Genomic DNA, 14,587 nt, shown 5'->3' with positions numbered 1-14,587 from the left:
TCTTCTTTGCTTTCCAGCAATGTGCATGATTGCATGAAGTTCCCGTTGCACGCTTTGCTTTTCGTGACATAAAATGTTCCCGGCAAGTACTCGGAAGTTATCGCTCGTTCTTCACGTCTCGGTCTTGGTATTTCTTCAGTGATCCAAAGACGGCATAAAACACGTAAAGAGCGCTCGAGAAGAAAGAAGGAAAATGTTAACAGCAGTGAGGAACAGAGAAAAAACATCAATTTACTTCATGGTGCATCCAAACTTTTACTGTGCATTCAGACTGACTCATAGTTTGTGCCTATGGGGAGAAGAAAATGGGTGAAAAATGCAGCTTGGTATCCGCCTCCATTCGTTGAGATGAGATTTTGATTGATTCGCTGGCCGGAAAACCGATTGATTACATGGTTTCTTTGATTGATTGATTGATTGATTGATTTGCAGCTATCAAGAGCTGTCTGCGTCTTGCGCGAACACCACCTGTCATCTCATAATGAAGAAACCTAGGACGTCGAGGTAGTGCGTTCGCTGCAAGATCAAGTTTTCAGGCAACTGACTGGCATGAAGGCTAATAGCAAGAGCAAGTCTTTGAGGTTGAATAAAAGGAAGCAATGCGCTTCATTGTGTCTCCTCCCGCCTTTTAAGTAAGCTCGGCGTTATTCTAGCTGCCCGTTGGCAGACTTGCGAACGTAAATTCGAACTAAGGAAGCAAATGGGCATCTAGCCTTACGAATTAGAGGTTGAAAGAAGGCCGTTGCAAGCTTTCTATGACTGTACGTGATCTTCCGTTTTACACTTCTTATTCGAGCACGAAGAGTTGCGCAGGTTCAGTGATACCGCTGCACACATGACAGTTAACCAGCCAGTGACTAATGTGAGGGGGGGCCGAGAAATCGGAAGTGTGAAAGTTCCTCAACGCTTTATTCTAGGCAGCATGTTTTACTGCCCAGCTGCGCGGCCTGTACGCTTGCAAACCAAATTACGATATTTCACAACTGCGCATCCCCTGAACGAGCGCTCTCTGTGATGTAGTTGAAACTCTGGCTACGTTGCCCAAGCCGACATGACCTTTATGGAGTTTACTTCATATCTGCGTGACCAATCACAGCAACCATCAACGTTTGTTCCGCTTATGCCTCGACACAGCTGTCCAAGCTCTCTTTATAGGCGTTTTTCAGTTCGCTTTTACGCAGCCCGCTATCCGTCCGTTTCCGTAATACCTACTTTAAAGATCAGGCGAACAAGCGACCGAATGGTCTTGGCACCTATTTGTACATCAAAATTTGACCCTGATGCAACGTACGTTCTGCTATTGCAATGGAAGGCAACCATTCGTCTTTCCAACGCGTTTGCTTTTATAGCGTATGTCTTTCTAACTCAATATATGCGTCAGGCCGGGCGCCTATTTCAATTCCCGACGCTTCCGCCGTTGCCTAACGGTTTCCGGCTTTCTGAGCTTCTTCACGCTGACAGTAATAGATGCCTCCGCCGTATTTTATTCTCCAGCTTTCTACTACAACTTCAGTCCCGCGCGTGGTGTAGCTCGAGCATCTGGACGCACGGTTGTCTCTTGCAGAGAGGTTGAGTGTCCAAGGTCGTGACAAAGTGAGGGCCAATGCTTTCGAGAGCTTTCGGTTTTTTGCTTCGGCACGTGACAGCTTAGCATTCGAGGCTCGCCGACTTTGCATACGGTTTGCATTATCGTTTCCGTTTGTCGAGAATGTGCTTCCGAGATTAGGTGCAAATGCGAATCCTGGTCGATCCGGGTCGATTCTGCGTTCCGCTGCACACCCGACATCATCCAGTGCTGAGCTTGCGTCCTGAGATTTGGTCTGTCGGTATTCCTTGCGCAAAAATTTGACATTCTTGCCTGCGGTATTATTCGGGTTCTTACGGCGGCTGAGTTCTTGATGAGTCACGGGTGAGCGGGCTGTTTAAAGGCGTGGGCGATGTTTCTGACAACCGGAAGAACGCGGCGTGGCATCCTCGATCGCTTCGCGCTGTGGTACTGCTCTCGACTTGACTATTTTTTATCGTCATTACTTTTCTTTTTTCCGGAAGTAGAGCTGTCGTGCGATTTGAAGGTCTAGAGAGATAAAACAGAGTTTGAAGTTTCTTATACTTCTCACTGACATTTTCACATGGGGTAAGAATAGAACTTTTTAACCGTTTTCTTTGGTCTCGGTAAATGCAAATGACATCCAGAATGAAGTTTAACAGAAAAAGACAGAGAAGAACAAAGGGATTGTGCGATAAGGAAAATGACATTATCTGAGTGCACACACTGCGGCATGTAGAAAGTGATAGTGCAGCTGTGCGTCACCGAGTGCCTGAGTGCTCGCCGAGTTCCCACAAGCAGCGAGGGATCCTTCGCAGTCGTCTCGACGCTTCAGGCACACAGCAATGTCATTTATGCTAGTTGCACCGCAACAAAAAACGTTCTGAAATGTCAGCGACAAAAGCTGACACCATTTCAAACGCTATAAACCAAAGATTGAATCAGAGATTTGGGATAAGTAGTGTTCTTCAATGCCCCTGAGAAACACACGGGCTACAGGAGAAGCCGTACTGAGGAAGGGGCTCCTTAATAGTTCTGATCGTTCGTTTATTATCTCCTTCATTCAGCTTATTCGACATCATTTCACGTAGTGCTAGGGTCGTGGACAAGAAAGAGAGAGAGAGAGCAAGGACAGAAAAAGCAGGGAGGTCAACCAGACGAGCGTCCGGTTTTCTACTGTACACTGGGCGTGGGAGAAAGGGGAAAGGGGTAGAAAGAGCCGCAAGAGTGCGGCTGGAGGGACACCTGTGCTTCCTATGCACTGCATGGTGTCAACGCCCGTTTGTAGTTTGTGCCTGTCAAACAAATGGAAAAGCCACGGCACTGTACAAACGAAAGCTGGATGCATCTAACGTGTGACGTGCAAGGAAGCCACGGAACACGGCTGATGTTAATTCCGTCCCCATCGGAATGGTATCGCTGGCCGGAAATTCATTCAGCAGACATTTCGATCGTCGACAAAACGCCAAAGTCATCGAGCCACCACGGAGTGTCAGTCAGTGAAAGAATTGCCAGTGTGATGCGTGAAGGAGGTGACGTTCTCTATTTTTTTTTTCGAGGTGCTGTGCATCCATTCCTGTCTCTTCTTTCGAAGACTACCTTATTTTCTGGTCGACGATAGATGGCGGCCATTTTATATCCTCCGCTCGGCGCTGCATTCTGAGGCCCTATTGGACAAGCACTCTACCGGTGCTTCGTCTAACGCGGATCTCCGATTGTCCAATTCCGGATGTTGGCCATCCGGACGCTCTCTTTTTTTTTTACTTCGCTAACGTCACTACGTTCTAAGAAAGGAAAGAAAAAAGCGTCCACGTTCACCAGACCTTTATTACATCAAGCAGAATTTAGAACTTCTGAGCGTTTCCTCTATTTTTTTTTGTCAGCGTACACGTTTCACGACTCCATCGCTAGCTATCGGCCTTCCCCGATTGGTTCTGCTTTATATGAGGTCTGCCTGCCTACGTAACCGTCTGACTCTGTGTGCATGTGCGTGTGTGTCTATGTGTGCGTGTGTGTTTTTACAGTACACTTGTAAGCACACTTAATACCAACTGAACGCCGCAGGTTACAAATGTGTGCTTATACAGCCGAGTCGTTGCGAAACAAGCCAAGACAGACTGGCATTTTTATATACGGGTATGAGAAGCTGAAATGCTGCTTTCAGTTCGGGAAGCAGACGGGTGTGAAACGCGCAACTGCTCAGAATCGCGGCGCACCTTCTCAACGCTGATACATCGCGCGAAACGCCTGCACACATTAATCTTGCAGTCGCGCGAACCTCGAGGCTCAGCCTTGGCTTCGACCGGGGCTGCAGTGTTGCATATTGCACGGCCCCGACTTTGCCCCGTCACTCGTATTTTCGTGATGCGAGAAATGATGGGCGTTTTGAAATCCTTTATTAAACCCTCGAGCGCCACCGAGCGGCTGCGTTCTTGAGCGTTTGGCACCACACTACCGACTTCTAGGGGCGCTCCTTCGCGCATGGCAGTGGGTGGCGACGAGCGTTAAATTTTTTAGTCTTGAAAAGCTTAAATGATTATCTGTTTCGTTGAAAACCCAAAGAAAGAAAAAAAAAGACTACCGGTTAAACTTTCTCAGATTCGCCTTGCGCAAACTCCCTCCTTCTTGACACGACTGGATAATTAATGCGAAGAAAAACAGTGCCCTGTGGCCTTAAATCACTTTTCTGTGTGAAAAACATAGCGATGTGCGCTAAACAAAGGAAAGCGATTTTAGCTTCAAACCTGTAAGTTCGCCGCTCGATTTTTTTTTATTTGGTGCTTCTACTTAGCACTCACGCCACCGCTGCAGCAACTTAAGATTTTTTTCTTCGCTCGCACGCGTTCGAGCCTGAGGCGCTTCTTGTTTTATGAGTTCCCGCACTGCTTACTTTTCGTTGCAAGCGCGGCAAACTTAATTCAGTTTGGGTACCTATAACAGAGTTGTTCATTAGCGTTCTTTCTTAGCATTATTCGTACTTTTTACTCAGCGCTTCGCGTTCCGGTCAACCGCTCAAACGAAAAGGTGCGAGCTCTGCATTTTCAGGCAACCGCTGTGGAAAAGTGAATAATGAATGGTGTACGCAGTATAGTTTTTTTTCTTCTTTCTCAAGATGGCTGGGAGACCCGTGGTATAAAACAAAATAGCGAAAAATAATCGCAGTGAACAAGTCATTACATGTTGAAGCTAATTTACCAACGTATATAAAATATTCTCAAAACAAAACGCAGAAGAGTGATAAAAAGATACCTGCCGTCTTTACACATACTTTGAGCGTATTCTTTGTATGTAACCGTTCCTCCAACCATACAATTATATTTCCATGTCTGTCTTCGTTACATGGCGGAATTTAGCCCTCCGAAGAATGAAGGCTTTGGGGGCTAGAAGGCTGAAAAAGCTTGGAGGCTGAAAGTCTAAGCAGTGCTAAATGAGTGCAATAAATAAATCTAGGAGGCTAAAAATGTAAGAATTCGCAAGCGAATGCTTACATTTTTAGCTTCCTAGCTTTATTTGCTTCATTGCGAATGCTTAGATTTTCAGCCTCCTAGATTTATATCTTTCATTCATTTAGCATACCGTGCATACTCCTAGAGTGTGCACGGTATAACTAATATCACGTGTGACCGAACAAACGCAACGCAGGCCTGTCCAGGTTTGAAGAATATTTCAGGCACCTAGAAAATATATGTATACAGTTACCTAGGGAACCGGCGAGAAACGAAGAAGTCCTGACAGGGCGCCTGCCCCACGGAAAGCTCTCTCGCTCTCTCGCCCTCTCATTCATTCGTCCGTTCGTTCGTCTACTATGTCTGGTCACTCGATTACACTGACAACTATCGTCTATGGTTTTTCTGCGCACATTTTTTCTGTCTTTCTGCTGTGCCCATCTACTGAAAGTTTTCTTTCGGAGCATTAAATTTCATCCCAAACCTTGTCCAACTTTTTGATGCGAAGCTGGCGTGTCATTGTGACAACTTCGAACGTTCGGAAGAGATGTGTGCCTTGAAAATATACTGCGTAGGTTTCTTTCAAGGTCAGGTAAACCTGTCCCCCATTCTGTGCATTGCTGACATGTGTTATTGTACGAAAAGATCGATACATCGACAGAAGCTGAAAGCAGGCCGCACACCCTGATTAACTGCCATTAACATCGCATCTCAAGGCGATGATTTCAAGGCCACGGTTTTGAACAAAGCGCAGCTAGCCGTTGCACCCAATCGCAAGCACAAAAAAAAAAAAGCATACTCGCGAGCATTGCAATTTGAATACTTGGGCGGTTGTTTTCCCTGCATTCTTGACTTATTAAAAAGAAGTCTTCGTTTTTGTTTCTTCGGTCGATTGCCGGTTCCCCCATGTCATCCATCAGGGTCAAACTTGATGAACAAGGACAGCAAGAAAAGGCAGACTAATGGCCGCTACATTGTCCTTTCACATCACGTGCTCACTGCCGCCTTATTTTTTTTTTTCTTGTAAAAATTATCTTTTCTATTTTTTTCCAACAGCCTTTCGATCCTGAAGTTAATGAACGGGCAGGGTGCTCATCGATTCCCCGTTGTAACAAGCTTTTAGTGATGAGCAAGTGTCTCGTCAGGAAACTTCGTGCTTTCTTACTCACCGAGCGCGAAGAAATTATGGAGGAAACGCGTCACGTTAAAGTCTGCCCTTGCAGAGGGAAAATGGCCTCCTCCCCTTCCCTCTAGGGAACAAACAGAAAGGAAATAATATAAAGGGCTTCGAATAAAGGCAGAGATGGCTGGAGCGAGCCCCTAGTTAAATATTCAGATAAGACTGTCAGGGCTGCGGCAATCGTCTTTTTCTTTTCTTTTATTCTTTTTAACTCCTGCGCAATTATCTGAAAGGGAAAGTTACTTGACGATGGAAGAATCGGGAGGAGCGAGCAATCGTTGAGGCAGAGACTTTTGTCCAGAGTCTGACGAAATTAAGTTTGGCGGTGGTGGTATCCTTTAGCAGCACGAATAACGGACACTGTCTCGAACGTGAGGTAAAACTATAAATGCAGTGTTCTTGTGCACTTGCTCGGCTGCCTTGTTCGCAGCGGTCAAAATTCACAGCCACCGAATTTATTTGGGTGTAGCGCGAGCGTAATTTGCGGTCCTACACCGAAGGCTGTGGCCCAGCTTTCGATCCAAATCAGTCTGACTCATAAACAAACCTGTTTGATGCTGAGGCGACTCAGTTGAAGACACTGGCATGAATGGTTTCTCTACGACACCCGGACCAGTCAACATATAAAATCTGTCCTTTGGCTTCACTATCCTGGTGTTTCCTGGTCTTTTTCTCTTCGTGCTTCGAATTTCGTCATAACTTCTAGCGTTGATGAACACTGGTCTTGGCATTACACGAGGCTGTTTTCTCGCAGTCATTCGAGATTAACCCAACGAGAGAGAGAAAGCGCAAAAGGGAGAAATAGCAGAGGTCAACAGGACGAGCCTACGGTTCGCAATCTTACAGAGGGAGTAAAGGAAAAGGTGACAGAGAAAGGAACGATTCGAGTGAGGGAACACTTCCACAATTTAAAGGGTGCAGAATGTGGACTCACAAGATGCGGCTTTGCTGCAAGCTATGCTGAGGCAAAAAAAATGGCTGGAAAATTCTTACTACGTCAAGCTCGTTTTTTTTTTTACGCCTGACTTTTCAAACCGGGCATCCCATTTCAAAAGTGAGGGCGCAATGGCGCAAACGTGTGCTGACCGCAAATATACGAAAAATTTCTTTTTCCACAACCAAGATATGTACAGAAGCGTTTAGCCGTTGTTGCGTATTGACTTTGCCAAGCAATCTGTATTCTCGTTAAGCGTATTGTGTGCCAGCTTTACATGCACTCTTTCTGACAATGTTAGTTAGGAACCTCGTCCTTGTATTCTTTTTCGTGTAGTTCATTGTGCGCATCAGCCTGCTTGTGGAAAGGCAGCGATCGTGATACTCTGGTCCCATCGCTTCTGTCTTGAAACGACTCCCGAACCTTTTAAACAAAACCATTGAAAGTGACTTCATTCATCTTAAGGGATGTTCCACATCATGCTGATTACCCCTGCTGAGCTCTTATAGGCTTCGTTGCTTAATAGAAAAAAGAAATATATATTTTTTTGTCATGACAGTATGGTGACGTGGCGAGCGTGCGGCTCCTGGACTATGAGTAACGCGGACGGGTCAGCCATCTCCTGCCACTATACCCACTCCGTTCGCAAATATTACCGAAACTGATAGCAAAGAAATAAAAATGCGCCAGGCTGCCCTATTTATCACTGGCTCGCCTTTCTTTTTACTAACACGTTGATCAATAGCCTCGTAGTTTCGCCCTGCCTATTCCTGGCAGCAGATTTCATGCTTGGCTGACTTGTTTGCTGTCCGGCTTCCTCGCTGCCCTCCATGGCGCCGCCATTTATATTCTGTCGCGCGCGTGAGTTATGGGTGCCGTCTCGTCGATATATCAATCGGGGCAGCGGCGTGTACACCTCTGTGTGGCCTTCGGCTCGGCTTGCATGATATCGACGGTCTGGGCGTACACCAACGGAAGCGAGGAGTTGAAAAAATGAATGAAACATGCCACTCGAGATTGATGTCACGGTTGTGTACTTTAGAAGAAAGAGAGAGGGACAGAGAGGCTCTTTGATGAAAACTGGAGGGGTTTTCGAGACGGCAGGGCTACAGCATACTGCTCCAGGTGAATGCGACCATAAATTGAATGATTCGTACATGAGTTGGGACCAATTGACGCACACACAACGTAGATAGTTAATGCATCTCGTTGAAACCGGTGTCTCGCAGAGAAGTTGAAAAGGCCTTCGCAGAGCGGGGATGCACAAATGGCTCTAGCCGCTGTTCCAAGCACGTGTTGTAGCTCGACGCGTGAACGCCGAGATACATTCCGTGCTACCTCCTCATCTTTAGGAATGTGAATTAATATGACTACCTTGGCAATTCGTCATCGTTTAAGGGGACATGCGACTCAGAAATTTATTTTCGTTAAATATAAAGCTAACCTAACGGAATTTATATGTTTAATACTGTTAGAGCTTAAGCTCCCGTTTTTAATATCCTATCAGCTTCTCGAAATCCTGTTTGGTTGTGTTACTGTGCTGCCTGAAAATTAAAAAGAAGAGTGGTCTCTTGCGGGAGTTTGGAGCTCCGTATCTAAGAGAGCGTTATAAGATAACTTACGCTGTCCCATGCGGAGCAGAAATCGAAAGGACGTTAAAAAGTCAATTTTGTGTTACTTTATTATTTAAAGAAAACAAGGCATTTTAATTCTAGAAAATTGCAGTAGAGATTTCAAAAATGTCGAATGGTTCCCCAAAATGCACATAACCAAAGCCGCCGAAAATTGTAAGCTAGTTTTTCATGCATATGGGAAAGGATGTGTAGAATTCGAGTATGTAGGCATTATTATAATTTAACATAGACGCAATATAATATGGCATTGCGATAGGTTCTCAGAGTACGAAAAGCCTCCTGTCATTGGATTAAAGATTCTGCGTCGAGCAGGTGCCAGGGGTGCCCAAGCCAAACCTATAGTTTCGTCGTTGAGCTTCCTGCGGGCCGACAGCATGCTTTGGTCCCCAGGGCACGCACAGCTTTAGTGGAGAGTGCGAAAGTGAGCGAGCGAGCTAACGTCGGTATCTTTCTTGTGCAAGTGGCCGTTCGATGTCTGGGAATCGCCATTAATTAGGAATCCTAGCCTCCTGCTCCATTAGCCTTTTATTTTTCGGGCGCCTTCCTCCGAGGTCACGAGATAACTTCGACGTCATACAAAAGCCCATGCTTCACGGTTGCACCACTGTGTCTTGTCGTGCGCTTCACATTCGGGAGAGCCGTCGCTCGTATAGAGTCTGGTGTGTGTGCCGGCCTCTGTGTTTGTCAAGGAGTGAAGCAGAGGGTTCATGAACTCGTGTCTTGATCCCGAGGGGTGAAGAGAAAGGCATCCTTTGGCCGCTGCCATTAAAAGGTCAACAAGGGACCGATCATTCTGACCTCGTGGAGAGAATGGGTTAAGACTTGTGTCTCTGGAGAAGGTCTCGGTGAGAGTGACCAGGTGATGGAAGCAGCATGGCCGGTTGGCCACTTTAATGAGCCAGCTAGGCGGATAGATCGATCGTCCCTGGTGTACGGCGAAGGCGGCTAAGAAACGATTTCGGGCCGTTCTTGCCGCTCTCGCGTGTTTCTTTGTTCTAGAGCGAGGCTTTCTTTGCCTGCTTCCCTGGGCTTGGCGTCGTTGTCTGTCTGCTGGGTGCTGCTTGGTCGGTCGCTCTCTCGGTGGATATATTTGTGGATATGTATACAAATGTTATACGTGTGCACAATGGACGTACCCGCGAGCGGACTGATATAGCCCTTGCGTGTTGAGCAAGTATGCGCCCCTCTGTTCTCCGTAACAAGAAAATGACTTCCTGCATAAAACTTGAACGTACAATGTCGGCTTACAAATATATCTATAGCACACAAATCTGTTAATGCAAAGGTGATCTATATCTGACGGATACTTTTATTTAGTTTTTTTTTTTTTTGTTTATCCGTTTGGTATATACCATTAAGGGTGTGCCCATACCAGGCCAGTCCTCCAGTATGGGTATGTGCCACTGCTGGGCAAGAGGTGCAGAATGCCTAAATGTTGCTTGGCACTTGTCGTATAACTTTTTCTGTGCATACGCCTATCATCACCATTCTTCCGTCGACGAGCATCGTACGTTGCCTTCGTCTTCGTAACATCGCTGCGTATACGTCTCACGCTGTGCATCCGCCTGATTTGGAGTTTGCATTTCGGCATAGCTTGTGAACGATGCCGGACACAGGCATAAAAATTGCATGGCAATATAGCTGTGACATTGGTGGTAGATTAACATTCCGTGTGATTACACCTAGCATAGCGTGAAAGCAATCAAAATTGTACGCACCGCGGTTAGTTGGAAAGCATTGAATTAGCCGTTTCATTAAAGCGTTGCTTCCCACAGATTCCAACATGTGCATTGGATCTGTATTATTTCGTTGTTGTTGTTTTTATTGTTGTTGTAAAAGCTACGTTGCGGTGCGTTTGACTATTGCTCTGACGCAATTACAGCTGGATCGTTCATGCATAATACATTAAGGCATGCATCATTATCAGAGGAACTTCTCGGCCTATCTTCGAGCTACTTGCCCAAGAGCAGCATTTGTGACTCGCCGTAGTACCGTAGTGGCTATGGCGTTGCGCTGCGAAGTCAGAGGGTGCGTGATGAAATCCCAGACATGGCGGCGGCATTTCTATGGGGGCGAATTAAAAAAAAAACGAGGAACACCCGAGTGCCACGCATTGGGTTAAAGAACCTCGGGTCATCAATATTAATCCGGTGTAGCCCACTACGGCGTGTCTCATTACCATATCGTGGTTTTCGCACTTAAAACCTCAGAATTTGTTTTAATCAAAGAAGGTTTGCAACACGAAGACAGTGTTTTTTCGAACCCTTCGATGAGCCACAAGCGGGAGAATAAATTAAGGAGTAGAGGACGCTGTCGCATTAGGTACGGACTGCGCTACGCTCACACGTGTTCTGCTTATTGCTATAAGGCGATATAAGACAGAACAAACCGAGTTGGGTGTTTGTGTGGGGCTGTGCTTGACCAAAACGCGTGATAAATTTCAGGTTGCCAGACTTTATTTGAAACTGCCAGGTAACCTTACAGCCCCGCTTCTAAAGCTCTATATCGTCAGACCATGAGCGCAACATTTCGTAGAACGGTATGCCTCGACTAGGCAGTGGATTCTCAGTCTTGCATTTAATTCGGAGGGAAACGTCTCGAAACAGAAGTTCTACCTTGCTGCTGCTTCGCTGCAGACAATCATCACTTCCGCCGTAGAGCGCAAGTTGTCTTCTCAAACTTCAAAAAGGTGTGCTCTGCTACCATTTTTCATACCCACGAATATGATAAGGGTACTTAAGCACCGATTATTACTTAGGCCTAAGCCACAGTTTTGGAGATGTGGTGTCCACGTCCTAAAGCAATGTATGCGAAGATCGATTATTCACGTTTTGACCATTCGATGTAACAACGATGCGTCCTCTCCGCGAAACCTGCTGGTTGCGCACGCCGCTTGTGGTGGCACCCAAAGCTACCCAAAGTGAGCACGAGCTGTACGATTCGGTGACTTGATCCCTCTGTGGGCCCTTTTCTTTCCGAGAGCGAAAAAGCACATTGCGTAGGCAAGAGCATCAGCTATTCATTTCCAGCCATACCAATGTGAATGGGAATGTGCACACATACCAGCATGGTTAATTGAGGCGTGACTTGCCGATTCTCCGAACTTCGAAGGATTGACGGGGCAGGAGACCACACTGCGGGGAAGGAGACATCGAACCCTTTCTGTGGCCGTGCCCAAATACCAAGATGGAAAGGTCGTTCTTCTTGAGAACCAGGAAAAGAAGAACATTTGGCGTGTGTACCTGCAACACGTTGTGTTTCGAGAAGGGTCAATTACAGCTCGCAGGGGAGTCTCGTCTTCCTCATGCATTGCTAACAAAGACTGGTTTGCTGGACGTCTGGCCACATGCCACAGTGACGCCGAAAGAGGCGCTCAGGCAGAGAAATTGCGGGCCTCAACCGCCAGGCTAAAACCCCGCTTGCAGCTACGACACACCACCACCACCTTGACAATGATGTGAGTCTGTATAGAAAGTCGTGTACTTACAGTAGAAGACGCAATTTGCTCCTAACCTTTCAACCGATTGACCACGCTATCTTCGTTTGGCACAAAGTAGGTCACAAACTTATTCACACGCACTTATTTATGAAGACAGACCGCCTATTATTGCCATCAGCAAAAACAAACTAGTTACGCTTGAAATTTTAAGGTGCGAGAGAAATGGCACAGGTACTTCGGTGTGCATTTCTGTTTGCGAACAAAGTTTGTCTTATTCGTATTACTGGTTCGTGCGCAAACACCACAGGCACTCAGGATCGATGCGCTCGATACGGTCGCAGAACTCTGCTTGTGCCATCGACTCGAACGTGCCACCCCAGCTTTTATCGCACAAAAAAAAAAAACGAAAACGTGGAAAGAAAGAAGTCGCCGGTCTGGTCAAGGCTGGCGTCCATTTGTACCGGAAAGCAATTTTAGCAACGTTGGTCCCGCTCGCTTGAGTTGCTTGGTTGGGTCTTCGACCGCCTTTTCCTTTCCACCAGAGGAAGAATGTATATTTTAGTACTACTGGTACTGGGTCAGCGCTGTTCCACAAATGAGGTTTCTAGGACTAACTAAACTACGCAGGTGCTGGCATTCGCGTTATCAACGGCCGTAACGTTCTGCTGCCGAGTGCTAAGTCATGGGTCTGAATCCCTGCCATGCTGGCTGCTTCTAGAGCGCAGCGGTAAGAGAGAGAGAGAGAGAGACGGAGAGAGTAAACATTTATTTCGGCAATCAGCGCGAAAGAGTTCTTACTTCGACCAGAGTGGGCGACTTCCTTAGCCCAAAAAGCCTTTGGCGATCCTTGCTTTCCGTGCCTGGTTCGAACACTTGCGCTGATCTTTCATATCTGAGGCTACAATAGGCGAACCCTTCCCGATTCTTCACGGTGCTCTTGTGCTTCGTTTTAGTTTTCTGCGACGTCTGCTTGATTGCTGTGTGGCGTGGACATTCCACCACCATGTGGCAGACAGTGTCCGATACTGTGCAGTAGCGGAAAAAATATCGGGAAAAAAGAAAAAAAAGAAAAGTCAGCGGTGATTTAGCGGCAAATTCGAGAGAAATACGTTAGCATTATGTCGCACCTCTTTGATGTGCCGGGTCCATGATTCAAACCGCGTTAACCACATTGCAAGGTCTTCAGCAGCTCATTCGACACACGTCTTGCCTTTTCGAGGAGCGAAGTGTAACTGAAGCATAGTCCGAAGCAGACCATCGTTCATCGCGCATATATATATATATATATATATATATATATATATATATATGCCACGTGACTTGCTAAGCGGGTGCCATATTCATGGATGCCCCAAAATTTCTGGCACCCTTAAAAGCTTCAACATATCGTGCAGCACCTGCAACGGCGTTGTACAGGCGCCACTTTCCGTAAAGACCGCCGGCAGTAAAATTACGTCGCTTTCAGGTGTTATGGGCACTATTATTTGCACTTTTGACAGTCAGAAGATTTAGAATAAAAGGCGAGCGCGGTGAATGAAATATTTCATTACTTTTTCTAGCAGGCTTAAATTTTCACGAATCTGAGAAATGATTTCGTCAAGAACGCGGATCTGATTTAAGCAACTTTCGCGGTTGAAAAGTATTCACGACTCCAAGTATATCGACCGCCACCTAGTGGTTGCGCCGAGAACCAGCCGATCCAAGTTTCAGGCTTGAAGCTAAAGAGGGTCTCCTATCACGGCACGCCCTGCATGCCTCGTAGTTCACAAATCGTCGTCAAGTCGAGGCGCACACCGACCGAAAAATAATAAAATAACGGATGTCGAAAGACCTTTGGATTTACCGTAATGCGTGTGATCGCGGTGGAAAGACAGCAACGTACCATTTCATTGTTTCCCGAAAGAAGCGGACGGCGCGCATCGAAGAGCGTCATGTATAAGAAACTTGCGCATTGGGCAAAGGTGACTGACCATATGCTGGTTTGTTCGAAACATTTCACTCGGGACACTTCTTTCAACCCGGCGGTTATGCCCCTGTTTCCTTTTTATATATCTTAAATATATTTTGGGAGTTTCGAATCGAGGTGTTTACTTTCGTTTAGACAGGCGCGTTATTAAATTACAGCGATGTACGCATGAGGGTCATTTGCTACTGTTAGCTGAGTTCTCTGCCTCAGCTTTAGTGCTACTAATGCTTCAAGCAGCAGGAATGTTCTCGCTGATCTACTTTTGTCCGCAGGCATGCGGTATCAGGAACAATGACTTGCTCGGCAGGCCTGAAGTTGATCATCACGCATGTTATACACCGCGAGGCGGCATGTCGTTTTCATGTCGCCCTTTAGTTTAGCGGTGCAAGCAGGAACTTCTGTTGTCTCGTTCGATGATTTGAGTTGTAGTTCATTTGCTCGC

General features: G+C 46.4%; 1 protein-coding gene across 5 annotated transcripts in view; it reads left to right on the top strand.

Annotated features, from left to right (window-relative positions):
* The window catches only part of wake (ankyrin repeat and fibronectin type III domain containing protein wide awake), a 396,065-nt gene that overhangs the window by 87,113 nt on the left and 294,365 nt on the right, over positions 1-14,587 (top strand). The gene's annotated exons all lie outside the window — the stretch shown is intronic.

This window comes from Dermacentor variabilis, chromosome 8 (assembly GCF_050947875.1).
Source record: "Dermacentor variabilis isolate Ectoservices chromosome 8, ASM5094787v1, whole genome shotgun sequence".
Classification (NCBI taxonomy): domain Eukaryota; kingdom Metazoa; phylum Arthropoda; class Arachnida; order Ixodida; family Ixodidae; genus Dermacentor; species Dermacentor variabilis.
This window is presented reverse-complemented; position numbering and strand designations above follow the sequence as displayed.